Source organism: Panthera pardus, unplaced genomic scaffold (assembly GCF_024362965.1).
Source record: "Panthera pardus isolate Hobbes unplaced genomic scaffold, ASM2436296v1 HiC_scaffold_24, whole genome shotgun sequence".
In the NCBI taxonomy this organism is placed as follows: Eukaryota; Metazoa; Chordata; class Mammalia; order Carnivora; family Felidae; genus Panthera; species Panthera pardus.
Genome location: NW_026526810.1, coordinates 54,075,788 through 54,094,296, shown reverse-complemented (window position 1 = coordinate 54,094,296; position 18,509 = coordinate 54,075,788). Strand labels below are relative to the sequence as shown.

General features: G+C 42.7%; 1 pseudogene; it reads left to right on the top strand.

Annotated features, from left to right (window-relative positions):
* Positions 1-5: 5 nt before the first annotated feature.
* Positions 6-16,382, top strand: LOC109263120 (60S ribosomal protein L12-like; annotated as a pseudogene).
* The last annotated feature ends 2,127 nt before the right edge of the window (positions 16,383-18,509 follow it).

Genomic DNA, 18,509 nt, shown 5'->3' with positions numbered 1-18,509 from the left:
GCTTTGTCTCTTAACTGTTTACTTTTTTCCAGATCACAAAAATGAAGCATCTCTACATAGAGAAAAGTCTGGAAAGACATATGCCAAAATGTTAACAGCTGTTATCTTTACATGATGTGAGTTAAGGGGACTTGTTTTCCTTTGTGCCTTCCAAGTTTTTTGCATTGAGCACAAAATGCTTTTGTAATTAGGGGCGCATGGGTGGCTCAGTTGGTTAAATGTCCAACTCTTGGTTTTGATGCAAGTCATGATGTCGGTAGTTTGTGAGTTTGAGCCCCACATTGGGCTCCGTGCTGACAGTGCACAGCCTGCTCGGGATTCTCTCTCCACTCTCTCTTTGCCCCTACCCCACTTGTGCTCTTTCTCTTTCTCTGTCACTCTTCTCTCAAAAATAAACTTTAAAAAAAAGCTTTTGTAATTAGAGAAGAGCCCAAAGAATATTATCACATTAAAGATAATACATACGGTGCCTGGGTGGCTCAGTTGGTTGAGCGACTTTAGCATAGGTCATGATCTTGCGGTTTGTGAGTTCAAGCCCCGCGTTGGGCTCTGTGCTGACAGCTTGGAGCCTGCTTCGGATTCTCTGTCTCTCTCTCTCTGTGCCCCTCCCCTGCTCACACCCTCTCTCTCAAGAATAAATAAAGATAATACATAGTCCTTGTAGACAATTAGGAAAATGTAGAAAATCATCCTACCACCTAGAGATAACCACCCTTGATCTTTTAAAATGTAAATGTTATGGAAAGGTTCTTTTTCTTGGAACAAGGACAAAGACTACTTTGGCTGTCTCCTACCCCTCTGTCAGACTTTCCTTCTATCATTGGGTGTGGAGCCTTTGTTCTCACCTTTACATTGTTGCTGGGAGCCAGGGGAAACTCAGGGGAAGAAATGGGCTAAGAGAATGGCATGCCTCTTAAGCATTAGAAATAAGAGCATAAAGTTTGCTTCCAAGTATTTCCACTGGAAAATTTTAGGTTAGAAGCTTTCAGAGCAAACTCATGAGAATATGTAGCAGGAGGCGTGAGAACTGGGTCCCTCTCTGTGTGGAGGGGTGTGGGAAGACAGGGAGGGACACAGGTATTGCCCTGCTGGCTGAGAGCAGTGGAATGAGGCGGGTGCTTCTGAAAGCAAATATCCTGAAAAACCTGTTGCTGGCATCCCAGATTCTGGTTCCCACGTGGATCATAAGACCTGAATTCACTTCCAGGGAAATGGCTTTCAGAATGTTTCCTGCTGTGATTGGCTTTAACTGCCTGTAATGATTATCTGTGTGGTAATGTTTGAGAATTCTTGATTGAGGAGACCTTTACTCTCAAATCATTATTTACCATTAATGGGCTCCTGTTATGTGCTAGGCACTGGGCCAAGCACTTCGTCTGTATTATCTCATTTAATACAGAGAGCATTCCTGTAAGATGGGAATATAATTATCATCCTCCAATAGGACAGAAATGCAGGATAAGTAACTTGTCCAAGGTTATGTGGTTAATGAATGGTCAATCAATTCAGGCTTGAAACCCACTAAATCAGAGAGTCCCCTAAAGACTGCTTTTTCCCTCCCTACCATTCCAGAGAGCACCTTAAACAGCTCTGTCATAATCATATTATCTTTTGGGTGAATGCAGGTCAGTACTAGGTACCTTTTAAAATGTACAAGAGTTATGATATGAGTATGTGTGTGTGTGACAAAGTGAGAGTCATCTACCAGTAATTAAATCTGCGTAAATAATTTTCTCAGCTCAGTCTCTTTTCCCCAAGTGTCTTGGCCCCCCATGATCAAGGGGTTTGAGGTAGGTGATAATAATGGCATTTTTTTTTTTTTTAATGCTTATTTATTTTGACTGAGGCGGGGGGTGAGGGGTAAAGTGAGAGAGAGAGAGAGAGAGAGAGAGAGAGAGAGAAAATCCCAGGCAGGCTCCACACTGTCAATGGCTGACATAGGGCTCCTTTTCACAAACCATGAGATCATGACCTGAGCCAAAATCAAGAGCCAGTTGCTTAACCAACAAGGCTTTTTTATTTAAATTTTTTAAAATGTTAATATTTACTTCTGAGAGAAGAGAGAGAATGGGGAGGGGTAAAGAGAGAGGGAGACACAGAAAATGAAACAAGCTCCAGGCTCTGAGCTGTCAGCACAGAGACCGATGCAGGGCTCGAACCCACGAACCACAAGATCATGACCTGAGCCGAAGTCAGAAGCTTAACCAACTGAGCCACCCAGACACCCCATGATAGTGGAGTTTTTAAAAACCTTTTTTGGGGGGCATGTGGGTAGCTCAATTGGTCAAGCGTCTGACTCTTGACTTTGGCTCAGATCATGATCTCATTGTCATGGGATCAAGCCCTGTGTTGGGCTCCACAGTGAGTGTGGGCCCTGGTTGGGGTTCTCTATCCCTCTCCCACCCCTCCTCCTGCTCTCTCTTCCTCTCTCTAAAAAAATAAATAAACATTGAAAGAATAAATAAAAACCCTTTTTTTTGAAGTATAGGATTCATCCCCAAAAAATATGCCAATCAGAAGTGCACAGTCCTTAAGAATTTTTCACAAACAGATCCAAATAACCAGCAACCAGATCAAGAGACAACATTACCAGCACTCCAGAAGCAACTTTTTAGGCCCTGCCCCAGCCTCTGCCTCCTCCCCCCTCCCCAAAGGTAACCTCTATCCAGATTTTTAACATCATGGATTAAAGTACTTCTTTTTAAAGTTCATATAGAGTCATACAGGTTGGATTATTTTGTGTGTGCTTTCTTGCACTCTGCAGTGTGTTTTCCAGAATCATCTAACCACAGCAATTTTGAGAAGTGGGGGTCAAAAAGAAGAGACAAGAGTAGAACAGTGGTTTTGTTCTGTTTTATATTTTTGTTTTTTATTAATGTACCTAGCTCAGTGCCTCTCATACTTCAAACAAGATCCCCAGACAGATCACCTGGGACTCTTATTAAAATGTAGACTCTGATTCAGTAGGTCTGGGGTGGGGCCTGAGATTCTGCATTTCTAACCAGCTCTTAGGTGATGCTGATGCTTCTGGTCCACACTTTAACGTGCAAACACTATTCTCCATCAATAATTTGAAAGGGTGCAGCAAGTATTTGCAAACTCGTTCAGTGACTGCAATATAGAATCATTCTAACAGAATAACACTAATGGAAAAGATTGGAGCATAATTTAATTTCTACATCTTATAAAATTTAATTACTTTTTATGTGTTTCTGATTGATATCTTTCTACTTTAAAATATTATTTTTTCAAATAGATGTCAAATACCCATGGTAAACAATTTTTAAAGTATAGAAAGGTAGGGGCAGCTGGGTGGCTCAGTTGGTTAAGTGTCTGACTGACTCCGGCTCAGGTCATAATCTCACAGTTTGTGAGTTCCAGCCTTGCATCGGGCTCTGCTGTCAGCGTGGAACCCACTTCAATAACTTTTTTTTGGTAATGTTTATTTATTTTTGAGAGCGAGAGAGAGACAGAGTGTGAACAGGGGAGGGGCAAAGAGAGAGAGGGAGACAGAGAATCTGACACAGGCTCCAGGCTCTGAACTGTCAGCACAGAGCCCAATACTGGGCTCAAACCCACGAACCGCAAGATCATGACCTGAGCCGAAGCGGGATGCCCAACAGAACCACCCAGGTGCCCGAACATGGAGCCCACTTCAGGTCCTCTGTTCCCCTGTCTCTCTGCCGCTCTCCTGCTCACTCGCTCTTTCAAAAATAAATAAATACTAAAAAAATACATGTAGAAAGGCAGACAATGAAAATAAGTTGCCTTGTGCTTAGCTCTTAAGTTTCTATTCCCAGAGGCAACCACTGTTACTGATTTTTTGTGAAATTTTCAATAACCTATACACTTGTATTTTTGTTTTGCACAAGTGGTAGGTTATTGTACATGTTGTTTTTCCCCTTTGCTCTTTTTATTAACAATATGTGTAAGTAAATAGCTAATGGTATATACTCTGGATATTGTTCTAAGTGCTTTCGGTATTTTAACTGTAATCTTCACAACAACCTTGTGCAGTAGATACAATTACTGTTTCCATTTTATGGATGTAATTCAAATCTCCAGAGCCTCTATTATGAAACTTTTCCCTAGCTGTATGTATGCATCTTTGCTCCTTAACATTGAACATTTAGGTTGTTTCCAATATTTTGCTATTATAAATAGTGCTGCAATGAACTTTTTAGGCATATCATTGCATACTTGTAGGGTTGTATCTATAGAAGAATTCCTAAAAGAAAAATTGCTGAAGGAATTTGCATTTTAAATTGTGGTTGATACTGCCAAGAACCCAAGAATCCAAGGTGAGTTCTGTTCATCTGGTAAGTGAGAGCAGTATTTCATTGTAATTTCAGTTTGCACTTCTCATTATAAGTGATACACCTTTTCGTATGCTCTTAGCCATTTTGATCTTTACTGTGAACCGTTTGTCATAGACTTTTTTACTAAGTTGTTGGTCCCTTGTTACTAATTTGTAAGTGTTCATTTTATATAAAGGAAATTATTCTTTTGTGGTACATGGTGTAGATGATGTTTTTGCTGTGGTTATTTGAGTGTGTATGTGTATAGGTTCTGGGTTTTGTGTCATACTTAGAAAGGACTTCTCACTGCAAGATTATTATTATTTTTTTCAAGTAGGCTTCACGCCCAGCCTGGGGCTTGAACTCAAAACCCTGATGTCAATAGTCAGATGCTTTACCAACTAAGCCAGCCAGGTGCCCCATGCAAGAAGACTATTTTTAAAAACCTGCATTTTCTTCTAGTGCTTCTAAAGTTTATTTTTCACTGTTTCATTTTGAGTCATCTAAAATGTATTTTGGAATAAGAAGTGAGATATGGATCCAAATTTATTTTTTTCCAGATGGCTATCCATTGTCCCAACACTGTATACTGAATGATCTATATTTTCTGCACACTTCTTTAATAATCCATCTCTATGTATTTATATACTTCTTTTGTTATATACTATGTTCACATATGTATTTGGGTTAATTTCTAGACTCTATATTCCATTTCCATGTGCCAGCACGACTACTGTAGATGTATTGTGTAGTTTTCCTACGTGCTCCTCTTATATTTTTTTGCAATGTTCCTCAAGGTTTAAGGAACAGCATCATGGGTGTTAGCATATGGGGATAGCTCATAGGGGGTAGCATGCCTGCAGTCTACTGAAGGACTGCAGGTCTCCCAAGGCTTTACAGAGTGATTTGTCTATGATGTCATCCAGCAAGAAGGGACAGTCAGTCAGGATAAGAATCCAGGGATTTACCTAGTTCCTCTTTCCAATGCCCCAGCCTTAGAGGGTAGAGGTGGTAGAAAGACTGGATTGACTTTTTAGTCATCCTCCACAACTAACAGTTTTCTAAGTCCTATTGAGTCCATTCTCCCAATTTCTTTTGAATGGGTTCTTCCTGCCATCAGCATCCTCAGATCTCTCTCCCCTGTTCCCCAGACTGCTGCAACAGTTCTGGAAGCTTCCTGACCTCTCTCAAGCCAGACCAGTGACTCTGCCTGTTATAAAGTCCCATCCCTCAGCACCTGGGGAATTTGTCTTCGGGGCTCTCATTCCCCTTTTGTAATTAATTAGTTGTGATTATCCAGCCTCTCCCCATGTAAGTTGAGTGAGCACAGCATCTTGTTTTATTCATTGCAGTATCCCCAGCATCTTAGCCCAAAATCCTAACCTCAGTTTTCTAAAAATGGAAAGGTAGAATGGGAAAATAATATTTATTTTACAAATCCTTTTGATGATTAAGACAAAGGATCTGTGCCTAGAGGAGGGCCTGGCACGTACCCATGGTTCAGTAAGTAGGCACAATTTCTCACCTTTCCCTCAAATTACTGTTTTTCCCTGGGGTAAAGCATAAAGGAGAAGCTATCACTTCCCCTGCCACCCCCTCCCCAAGACCCAGACAAGTGGAGAAAGACCCTGAATCATTAAAAGGGAGAAAGGAATTTTACGTCTTGACCCTTGAGAACCCAAAAGGCCCAAGTCAGATGGCCTTGCCTGAACTTTGCTCAAGGGCTCCAGATATGTCGGGTGGGGGCTCTTCTACCCGAGTTTCTGACAAGGGAAGCCTGGGGCGGAGACTGAGGCCGGGGCCTAGCACGGCCTACCCAACGGCTTGGCGGGCCCACTGGGGACCGGACCACACGCGGGGCCACGCGAAGGATCACGCGCGATCTCGCTCTGCTCCGGCCTTTGCGGAGGCCTCCCGGCGGCCGGCTGGGAAAGGCTCGGCCGGGGGGCGGGAGGGGGGGGTGGGGGCTGCAGGACACAGGCCCCTTTGTCCGCGGCGTGGAGGGGACCCAGCTGCAGGCCCGCGGCGGAGCGCGGTTGGCCGGCGGGCACCGGGCTGTGGCGGCCTAGGGAGCGCTTCCCCAGAGGGGGCGCCCAGAGACTCAGAGAGGGGGAGCCAGTCAGTTCCAGGTCAGCTGGGTGGGGCCTCCCGTGACTCGGAACAGGGCACCAGCGCCGATGCCGGCGCTTCTTTGTTAAAAGCGGTCCAAGGTTTTTCTCTTCTGGGAGTAAAATTTCATTGAAGGATTGACTTGGCCGCGAGGAATATAAAAGAACTGTGAGCTCGTTTTTCCGCCCTAGGAGCTTAGGTTTTGGGAAACGAGGAAAGCGTCCCTGAGTTTATCCTGAAAGAGCTAAGGAGCATGTGGACAGGCGCCCTGGGAGGGAAGAGGAGGAGAGAGCTGGCGGGGGTGGCTGGAGCCATCTGGGCAGAGCGGAGGCCGGAAAACCTAGCCCGGTGGCTGGAGCCGTGGGGATGCCACACGGAAACAGGGTCTGCAGATGCTTACTGACCAAACTGTAGGTGAAGAGTCCGAGGAAATTGCTGAAGCAAGCAAGCAAACAAACCCATAATCCACTTCAACAAACAATTCTTCATATTTTTTAAGTTTGGTAGCAGAAATCTTTTATTAAAATGAAATATGTATAACATCAATATATAAAATGGTTGAAAATATATTGGTCCTCAAAACATTTAAGTCTTCATTGTTTGTTAGGAAATGCTTTCTTTTTTGTGACCTTGAGGTACCTTCATCCGGCTACAGAGAAAAAAAACAAATGGAAAAAAAAAAAAAAAAAAAAAGGATAGCCAGAATCCTTTCTTAGTTGCTGAAACTTCCATCCTAACATGGAACATATATTTCTACCAGCACTATCTCACATTACCCTGAGTTGCAAACTTGGGATGAGAAAAGTGTCAAACCTCGTGGAAATAGACTTTCACAGTGCACCAGTAGCAGTCTTCTAGAAATACAGTGAGTATTGTTGGAACTGGGCAGCTTTCTTCCAAACCTACTATTATTTCTTTTAATCAGGTCATGCCCCTTTTTTGATACCTAGAAACTATTTGACACTATAATCATTGTTCCTAACAGTCTCTGTTCAAGCACATACTGCATACCAGCTACTCTTCCTGTACCTTTGTAAACCTCATTATTTTTAATTCTCAACCATAGTATGTTTTAGCTTAGGTAGTGAACATAACTGTTTACTTTGTGTTTTGTTGTTGTTGTTGTTGTTGTTGTTTGTTTATTTTGAGAGGGAGCACAAGTTGGGGAGGGGCAGAGAGAGGGAGAGACTGATCACCAAGCAGGCTTCCGGCTATCAGAGCAGATCCTGATATGGGACTCCAACTCACAAACTGTGAGATCATGACCTGAGCTGAGCTCAAGAGTCACTTAACTGACTGCACCACTCAGGTGCCCCCATTTTGTGGGGTTTTTCAAAATAACCTTATAATATTAACATGTTTAATCTTAACAATTATATAGGGTAGACACTAATCCTTATTTTTAAAAAAAAATTTTTTTTTAAGTTTATCCATTTATTTTGAGAGCGCGAACTTGAGTGAGGGAGGGGCAGAGAGAATCCCAAGCAGGCTCTACACTGCGGGTGTAGAACCTGTACCCACAAACCATGAGATCATGACCTGAGCCAAAGTCAGATGCTTAGTTGGCTGAGCTACCCAGATGCCCCAAGATTTTTTTTTTTTTAAGTAATCTCTACACCCACCGTGGGGCTCAGATTTACAACCCAGAGATCAAGAGGCACATCCTCTACCAACTGAGCCAGCCAGGAGCTCCCAAACCCTCAATATTTTTTCAATTAGAAAATATTTTGGGGCCGCCTGTGTGGCTTAGTTGGTTAAGTGACTGACTTAAGCTCAGGTCACGATCTTGCGGTTCGTGGGTTCGAGCCCCGCCATGGGATCTGTGCTGACAGCTCGGAGCCTGGCGCCTGCTTCAGATTCTGCGTCTCCCTCTCTCTGCCCCTCCCCCACTTGTGCTCTGTCTCTGTCTCTCAAAAAATGAATAAACATTAAATAAAATATTTTGAATGCTCGGAAAAGTTTTGAGACAAATACAAATCTCAGTCTTTTTCCATATTTGATTTTGATATTTTGGAAAGAAATAAAACATTGTAGATACGGTGGAAGCCTCCCAGGAACTACTCCCTGATTTCATTCCCATTTCTCCTTTCTCTCCCCAGACATGCATTATTTGAAATTGGTATCTATCTTCCCCTGCATGTTTTGTTCTTTTCACTACATTCATATACCCATATATGAAATAAAAATACATCAATTTATTTTTAAGACTTACCCACTTTGATATGTAGGTCTAGTTCATTCATTTAAACTGTTACTTTTCATTGTATGATCACAACACAATCATTTCATTCTCCTATTGATGGACATTTGGTTTCTACTTTTTGTAATCTGAACAATGCTGCAATGCATATTTTTGCTTAGGTCTTATATACACAAGAGAGAGTTTCAGGCTGGTTTTTAGGAATGCACATCTCCAACTCTGCTAGATATTGCCAGGCTCTCACAGTGGGTATAAAAGTAACATTTTCACCAGCAGTAACTGAGAGTTCCTTTTGGTCCACAATCTCAATAGTACTTAGTATTGTCAGATGTTTTAATTTTTAACAAACCTAATGGATGTGAAATGATAATCCATTTCTGTCTTAATTTCTATTTCCTGAATTACTAGTGAGTCTGAGCATCTTTTCGAATGTTTATGGGACACTGGATTTTTCTTTCTTTGATTTGTCTTTGCTCATTTTTATTTACTTACCAATTATAGAAATCCTTTATGTGTTCTGGATCAATCGCATATCAGCTATATATGAGGCAAAAACCTTCTCTTGGTTGCAACTTTTCACTTTTTTTTTTCCTTTTGTACAGAAGTGTAAACGTTAACGTAGTCAAATGTATTGCATATTTTACTTAATAGCTTTTTGTGACTTAAGAAATTATTTCCAGGGCACCTGGCTGGCTCAGTCAGTGGAGCATGCAACTCTTTTCTTTTTTTGATGTTTATTTTTATTTTTAAGAGAGACAGAAACAGAGTACAAGCTGAAGAGGGCAGAGGGTAAGAGAGACAGAGCAGGCTCCAGGCTCTGAGCTGTCAGCACAGAGCCCAACTCGGGGCTCATACTCATGAACCATGAGATTGTGACCTGAGCCGAAGTTGGTGCTTAACCATCTGAGCCACCCAGGAGCCCCTGGAGCATACAACTCTTGATCTCATGGTTGTGAGTTCAAGCTCCACATTGGGTGTAGAAATTACTAAAAAATAAAATATTTAAAAAGTAGGGGTGCCTGGGGCGCCTGGGTGGCTCAGTCGGTTAAGCGTCCGACTTCGGCTCAGGTCACGATCTCGCGGTATGTGAGTTCGAGCCCGCGTCGGGCTCTGTGCTGACTGCTCAGAGCCTGGAGCCTGTTTCAGATTCTGTGTCTCCCTCTCTCTCTGACCCTCCCCCATTCATGCTCTGTCTCTCTCTGTCTCAAAAATAAATAAATGTTAAAAAAAAAAAATTAAAAAAAAAAAAAAAGTAGGGGTGCCTGGGTGGCTCAGTTGGTTGAGCGTTCACCTTTGGCTGAGGTCATGATCTCGCAGTTTGTGAGTTAAAGCCCCGGGTCAGGCTCTGTAGTGACAGCTCGGAGCCTGGCACCTGCTTCAGATTCTGTGTCTCTGTCTCTCTCTGCCCCTCCCCCACTTGTGCTCTGTTTCTCTCTATCAAAAAGAAATGTAAAAAAAAAAAAAAAATTTAAAATAAATAAATAAATAAATAATAAAAAGTGAAAAATAGGAGGGGTGCCTGAGTGACTCAGTCGGTTAAACGTCTGACTTTTGCTCAGGTCATGAATTCAAGCCCTGGGTCACACTGTGTGCTGACAGCTCAGAGCCTGGTGCCTGTTTCAGACTGTGTGTCTCCCTTTCTCTCTCTGCCCCTCCTCCACTTGTGCTCTGTGTCTCTCTCACAAAAATAAACATTAATATTTTTAAAAAATAAATTAAAAAATAAAAAAATAGGGGCATCTGGGTGGTTCAGTTGGTTAAGCATCTGACTTTGGCTGAGGTCATGATCTCATGGTTTGTGAGTTCGAGCCCTGCATTCGGCTCTGCACTGTCAGAAGCTTGGGATTCTCTCTCATTCCCCCTCTCCGTATTTATTAAATAAATAAGTAAAAATTTTATTTATAAAGAAATAAATAATAAAATAAATTATTTCCTACCCCCAAGGTCATATAGTTTGTCTCCTATATATTGTTTTAAAAGGTTTAAAGATTTTCTTTTCAAATCAAAGTCTTTATATTTGTATATGGTATAAGGTAATTTAATTGTTTTTCTTATGCATGTTTAATCCCAGCACCATGTACTGACTAGACAAGAACAATTCAATTCAAAAAAAAAAAAAGAGAGAAACAACTATAGCCTGGGTACGGATGGGTGGGTGTAGAGATTTGGAGAGAGCTCTGAAGGGAAGAAATGGTTCCTAGGGCCCACCCAGGTCCAGTCTGGGCTCAGGGTCTCTACCTAGATGATGTTGTTGTGTCCTGGCATCAGAGACGGGTTTAGAAAATTCTGAGGAAGGCATTTCTGATCACCTAGACTGCTGTGGGACCTGGTTCCAAATTGGGATTTCCCACCCAATTGGCATTTCTGGCTCCAGCCATTCCCAACTACCCAAGGGAAGGCACATCAAAGCGTGGACTCCCTGAGGCAGGCTAATGTCTGGGGCAGGGAGCCTGCTTGGCAGGTCTAAGGGCAGTATTGACTAACATGGCTTTTTCCACCCATTTTCCCTAGAGCTAGAAGCTCCATAGGTCTCTGTCTTCCACATTTTTACAGGGAAGATTTTTTTCCAAAATCTGATATGTCACCAAATATCCAGCTTTCAAAATCCGGTTCTTTGTCACAAGCTACCTTTCCAATAAGTCAAAACCCTACGTTTTAGATTATTGTTATGGCAGCAACCTCATTTCCATGTACCAGTTTCTACATTATTAAATTATATGGTACATTGATATAACAAAGAGACTACAGAATACAATGGCTCAAACAAAATAGGAATTTCTTTCACTCTCACCCAGCCATCTGGAGGTGAATGGCTTATAGACAGCTTTGTTCCAGATGCTTATTCAGGGACCCAGGTCCCTTCCATCTTGTTCCCCCACATATTCCTAAGGTGTGAGGTGTTGACCTCTTATGTGTGGTCAGAGCTGGGTTACTCCTGGAACTGCAATCTAGCTGCCAGTCTTTATGTCGCTCTGGTCTTCCTTTGGTTGATTTCTCAGAAAGAACTCATGAGAACAGCAGTCTCTGAGTTTTGGCAGTACTCTCAACAGTTTCTCTCTAGCCTTGATACTTGAAGATCAGTTTGGCTGGCTACTGAATCTGTGGTTCGCATTTTCTTGTCATTGTCTTAAACATGTTACTGTATTACTTTCCGGATAAAGTGTTAACTAGCAAAAAAAGTATAATGTAATTTTTTCCTCTTGGCCTTTTTTTGCCTGGATGCCAATAACCATTTATTTTCTTTTCAAGTACAATAGTTTCAATAGACCATGTCTTTTTATTGGTCATTCTGGATCCATTTTCCCAGATACATGGCATGTTCTTTCAATATAGAGTTCCAAGTTCTAGAATAGAGCTCCTTTTCTGGTTGTATTCATAGAGTGGCTTTAAAATAAATCAAATCAGTAAATAAATAACCTTATATTTTATGAGATTTGCCTCTCTTGCTTCCCTCCCTTACTTTTATTTGGACCTACTTCCTATTTGTCCCTGTCCCTGGGATTTCATTCCCAGCAGCTTCTCCTTATTGAGGACCTAAAGAGCTTTGCCTTGGAAGCTTTGTTTGTAATTCTGAGAGCTTGTAGGACCCAGTCTGCCCCGTCACTATGAGACCTTTATTGGATCTTCACGGTCCTCATCAGCGAGCTGGACTCTGCAGGATCCCCTCCCTGCTTCCACTGAGAGTTGTCGATTGGGGGTTTGCCTGCTTTCAGGGTTGCCGAAAGCCGAATTCCTTCCCTTTGCCTCCCTCTGCACGGATTCTGATCCCACACAAGTCTTGTAGCTAACAGGGTTTATTCTTGCCAGCTTGAATTGTGGATTCAGAAGAATGCCTTGTTTATGGAGATGTTATCCATGGATTTTTGGTTGGCTCTCCCAGTTGCATTTTGCTGCCATGGTCGTCTACCCTCACTCTACTAATTTTGCCATATATTACATTTATTGTCATCCAACCCTAAATCTTTTATTATTTACCCAAATTTTCTTTATAACCCAAATAAACTACACCTCTGAACCCTTTTTTTTTTAAGTTTATTAATTTTTTATTTTTTGTGAGAGACAGAGAGCAAGTGGCGGGGGGGGGGGGGGACAGAATTCTAAGCAGGTCCCATGCTGTCAGCTCAGAGCCTGAAGCGAGGCTTGAACTCATGAACCTCGAGATCATGACCTGAATTGAAACCAAGAATCCGAAGCTTAACTGAGTCACCCAGGCGTCCCTACATCTCTGAACTCTTTTAGCAGCTATGTCTGTCAGTCTTTTCCCTTGGGTGGAGAAACTGCCCCAACCCCTGCTATAAGCACTGAGCCTGACTCTAGTTCCTGACCTAGGCTGAAGTACTTTTTGTCTCCTAAGTGCCTGGCTGTCTCCCCTGCATCTCTACTAGGATCCTCATAGCCCTGAGGCTTCAGTCCTACTCATGACTTTAGGTTTCTGTTTAGTTCAGGGCCACAGAGATTACAATCTTGTTTTTGAGCTCAGCACTATCATTTTGTTGTTTTCTTTTTTGTGTTTTATCTATCCCTGCTATGTGTTTACAGCAGAGGGAGTGCCAAGAGAGCGAACTCACAGAGCCATCTTGACTCAAAGTATCTCAAAAAACATTTGAATGCACAGTGCACGATGAACTGATGAGCCACTATGGGGATACAAAAATGAGTAAGAAAGGCTCTCAGTCTCAGAGAGATGAAGAATCTAGTGAAAGAAGGTGACCCATAACATGCCACCATAAAACAGACTGAAAACTTCTCTATGAGAAGTGGTTAGTAGAGCTGGCAGATCCCAGGAAGACTTGTGAGGGGGCCGAGGAGGGCTCCTCAGAGGTAGTAGCTTTAGAACAGCTCATTTAGAAATATGGTTGTGGGAGTGGATGTGGCAGTTTGGGGACACCATCTGTGAAACTGGAGCACAGGCTGCTTTGGTGGAGTGTGGAGGATGTATTGAAGGAAGAGGCTGGAGGTTTGAGCACAGACTGTGGAGTTCACACAGACTAAGTTCCAGTCCCGCCTCCACCACTAACTAGAGGTATGAGCCTGGACAGTGCACTTCATCTTTCTGAACCTTAGTTTCATCTATAGAAAGGGAATAGAATATCCCCTGCCTCAAAGGGTTATAAGGAGTGTAACTGTTGGTGATGTATATAAAGACACAGTAAACTCTTTTTTTAAAAAGCTTATTTATTTTGAGAGAGAGGGAGGGAGGGAGGGAGGGAGGGAGAATCCCAAGCAGGGCCTGAACTCATGAATTGTGAGATCGTGACCTGAGCAGAAATCAAGAGTTGGACACTCAACTGATTGAGCCACCCAGGTGCCCCAAGACATAGTAAACTCTTAGTAAGTAGTACTCATAACTATTATGAGCATTATGAAGGGTCTTGAATATTACGCTATTAACTTTTTTAAAGCTTTGTCAAGGTATAATTTACATACAATAACAAACTGAGCACTTTGCCATTTACTAGTCCTCCTTCTGTTCTCTGGAACAGTCCCTGGAATATTACCCAGACTGTAACGTCTCCAAAAATGTCTACTTGTTAATCTCGGGAACCTGTGACTATGTTAGGTGGCATGACAAAGGGGAATTAAGGTTGAAGATGGAATTAAGTTTGCTAATCAACTACCCTGGAGATGAGCATATTATTCTGGATCGTCTATGGGCCCAATGTAATCAAGAGAGTCTATGTGCATAGAAAAGGGAGGCAGAAGAGGGAAAAATCAGACTGTGTGAGATGACTTTGCTGGACATGCCTTTGAAGATGGAAGGGGCCATGAGCAAAGGAGTGTGGGCAGTCTCCAGAAACTGGAAAAAACCAGGAATCATTCCCCCCTGGAGCCTCTAGGAAAGCAGCCCTGCCAACACCTTGACTTTGACCCAGTGAGACCCACTCTGAACCTCTTTCCTCCCAAACTGTAGATAATAAGTGTTGTTTTATTTTATTTTGTAACAAATTAAAAAAATTATTTTTAACATTTATTCATTTTTGAGAGACAGAGCAGAAGCAGGGGAGGGGCACAGAGAGAGGAAGACACAGAATCCAGAGCAGACTCCAGCTCTGAGCTGTCAACACAGAGCCTGATACGGGGCTCAAACTCACAAACAGCGAGATCATGGCCTGAGCTGAAGTCAGAGGCTTAACCGACTGAGCCACCCAGGTGCCCCTATTTTGTTTTATTTTAAAGATTTATTGGGGTGCTTAGGTGACTCAGTCGGTTAAGCCTCCGACTTCAGCTCAGGTCATGATCTCGCAGTTCGTGAATTTGAGCCCTGCGTCAGGCTCTGTGCTGACAGTGCAGAGCCTGGAGCCTGTTTTGGATTCTGTGTCTCCCTCTCTTTCTCTGCTTTTCCTCCCTTGCTCACGTTCTGTCTCTCTCTCTTGAAAATAAACATTAATTTTTTTTTTCAAGATTGATTGATTGATTGATTTTGAAGTAATCTCTACACCCAACATGGGGCTCAAACTCACAACCCCAAGATCAAGAGTTGTGCACTCCACCCACTCAGCCAGCCAGGTGCCCCAGAAGTGTGTTATTTTAAAACACTATATTCCTAGTAATTTGTTGTAGCAGAAATAGAAAACCAGTAGAGTCTTGAATAACTGCTTGTTGACTACCTGAATTCATGAATCAAGGACAACTCTACTACCTTTTTCTTACAATAATCCTAATTTTAGAGGAGAGAAAATTTAGTTTGGATCATGCCCTCTCCCCGTAAGCTACCCATATCTTAAATAACATGGACTTCTTGGGGTGGTGCTAAAGTGATTTTGAGGTTGATTGAAGAGTAAGTGTTTGTATTCCCCAAAATTCCTATGTTGAAGCCTCATTCTCAATGTCAGAGTATTTGGAGGTGAGGCCTTTAGGAAGTGATTTGGTCATGAGGGTGGAACCCTTATGAATGGAATTAGTGCACTTATAAAAGGGACTCCAGAGAGCAACCTTGATCCTTCCAGCATATAAGGACACAGCAAGGAGATGGCTGTCTCTGAACCAGGAAGTGAGCCCTCACCAGACATTAAATCTGCAGGTGCCTTAACCTTGGACCCCCAGCCTCCAGAACTGTGAGAGATAAATTTCTCCTTTGGCTTTTGGCTTGGATGAGGCAAAGGTAAAACTGTCTTTGGTTGTCCCTGATCCAGGTGCATCTGACACCAGCTGCCTCCACCATGCTGCCTAAGTTCGACCCCAATGAAATCAAAGTCGTATACCTGAGGCACACCAGTGGCGAAGTCCGTGCCATGTCTTCCCTGGCCCTGAAGATCAGCCCGCTGGGACTGTCTTCAGAAAGCGTTGGTAATGACATTGCCAAGGCAGCCGGTTATTAGAAGGGTCTAAGGATTATAGTGGAACTGACCATGTAGCACAGACAGGCCCAGACTGAAATGGTACTTTCTGCCTCTGCCCTGATTGTCAAAGCCCTCAAGGAACCGCCAAGAAACAGAAAGAGGCAGAAAAACAAGCACAGTGGAAATATCACTTTTGATGAGATTGTCAACATTGCCCGAAAGATATGGCACCGACCTTTAGCTGGAGAACTCTCTGGAACCATCAAAGAGATCCTAGGAACTGCCCAGTCTGTGGGCTGCAGTGTTGATGGCCACCACCCTCATGAAATCATAGATGACAGCAATAGCAGTGCAGTGGAATGCCCAGCTAGTTAAGGGCTACAAAAGAAAATATTTCAACAAAGGATCACTTGATAACCAATGGAAAAACAAACAAACAAACAAACAAATTTCTGTTTCTTATGATGGACCCAGTCTATGATACTCTGTTATAGCAGCACGAATGGATTAAAAAGGAGTTTGGGGTAATTCCCGATTGGATGCACCATTAATATAGTAATGATTTATTTTATTTTTTTTTAAGTTTATTTATTTGGAGAAAGACCGTGTGAGTGAGGGAGAGGCAGAGAGAGAGGGAGAAAGAGAATCTTAAGCAGGCTCCTGGCTGCCAGCACAGAGCCTCACACTGGGCTTAAACTCACAAAACTGAGAGATCATGACTTGAGCCAAAACCGAGTCAGACACTTAACTGACTGAGCCACCCAGGTGCCCCAACATGGTAATAATTTAAACCATATTCCCTTTGCTACACCTCTTGGTGGGCCAACAGAAGGCATGCTGACCCCCACAAAGCAGCTTGCTTTCTTCTTCCCTCTGGGTGACTTCTTGGGCAGGGGTTCTCAAAGAGGTGGAGGGAACAACATATCAGAGTCAGCTGGGTAATCTTACAAACTATAAATACCTACTACCCCCTTCTTTCTTGCCTCCTCAAGGAATCTTCCCTTCTCACCCTCCACCCCCTTGACAATTGTCTTTTTTTTTTTTAATTTTTTAATCTTTATTTATTTTTGAGAGAGAGAGAGACAGAGCGCAAGCAGGGGAGGAACAGAGAGAGGAGACACAAAATCCGAAGCAGGTTCCAGGGTCTGAGCTGTCAGCACAGAGCCCGACGCGGGCTTGAGCCCAAGAGCTGCGAGATCATGACCTGAGCCGAAGTCAGATGCTTAACCGACTGAGTCACCCAGGTGCCCCAAGAATCATTGTCTTAAAGCAAATGCTATATGGGCAGAAGGGAGAAGTATACACATAGGGATATGCACAGAGAATTCTTCTGAATTAAAAAAAAAAATCTCAAAAAAAGAAACAAAGACCTCATTCTCATTTAGAGCTTGTTCTAACTCTTATCCTATGACTATGTTCAAGCTGTTGACTTTTTCCATGGCCGGATCTTTCCCAGAGCACAAAAAAGCCCCAGGAAGACTGAACCCAGCTGTGAGTTTCTTACCTTCTGTTCCTTTCTGTGTCACCTCAGATCCTGGGAAGACCAGGATCTGTTAGCTAGTTTTCCACCTGAATGCTAGAGAACCCTCCTGTCTTGCTTGGTACCCAGTCATTCCTGTTTTGCTTTGGGCAGGGTTTTGTGTCCCAGAGTTTGGAATTTCATTGTGCTATGTCTTATCTGGGTCTTTAGTAAATGGATCGCCTTGGCTTCAGGCTTATCTTGCAAAAGCCAGAAGCTTCCTTGGCCCTTTGCTGGGGTTGCCAGGATCAGGACTTCCTTTACTGACCCCTGTTACCTCTCTGACTTGAAATACCCTGTCTATAGTCCTTTTACCCCAGTATATCCTAGTCCCGTAAACAAAAAGGACTGTAGATAATCTTCAGGTTCCTTCTTAGCTCTGTGATTCTGGGATTCTTCTGTCTCTACCATGTTTTCAAGTCAAATTCTTAATTTTTTGGATGAAGAAGTCATATCTCTCCACTACATTATTCTCACTCAGTCTGCAGCTTATTTTCTCTAGAAGTTACTGCTGTCAGGATAATTGCCATTTTGCCCATGTCTGGACCATACAGTTTGTCTTTAGGGATCCCAAATACTTCTATCATTATTAATTGGGTAAAAAACAAAAAACCTTCTTGCCTTTTAGATTTGTTTTTTAGATTATCTTCTCTTAGCTGCTCTGGCAGTTCCTTTGTTCCAATCCCAAGGATGGTGATTCACACAGCTCAGGTCTAGCTCACGGTCCTTAGTCCTGCCCATTCACTGGTGCAACTCCTTTTCTTAGCTGCAGACATCCACTCAGTTGGGGTGAGGAAGTGAAAAATGGACTCCATAAGGCCACAATGTTACCTTTTATAATGCATATTTTTTTAAACATTCTTGAAGACATTCTTTAAAAGAAATGTTTTTAACATTTATTTATTAAAGTTTTTTTTAAATGTTTATTTATTTTAGAGAGAGTACAAGTAGGGGAGGCGCAGAGAGAGAGGGAGACAGAATCAGAAGCAGGCTCCAGGCTCTGAGCTGTCAGCACAGAGCCTGACGTGGGGCTCAAACCCACAAATCGTGAGATCATGACCTGAGCTGAAGTTGACGCCTAACCAACTGAGCCACCCAGGCGC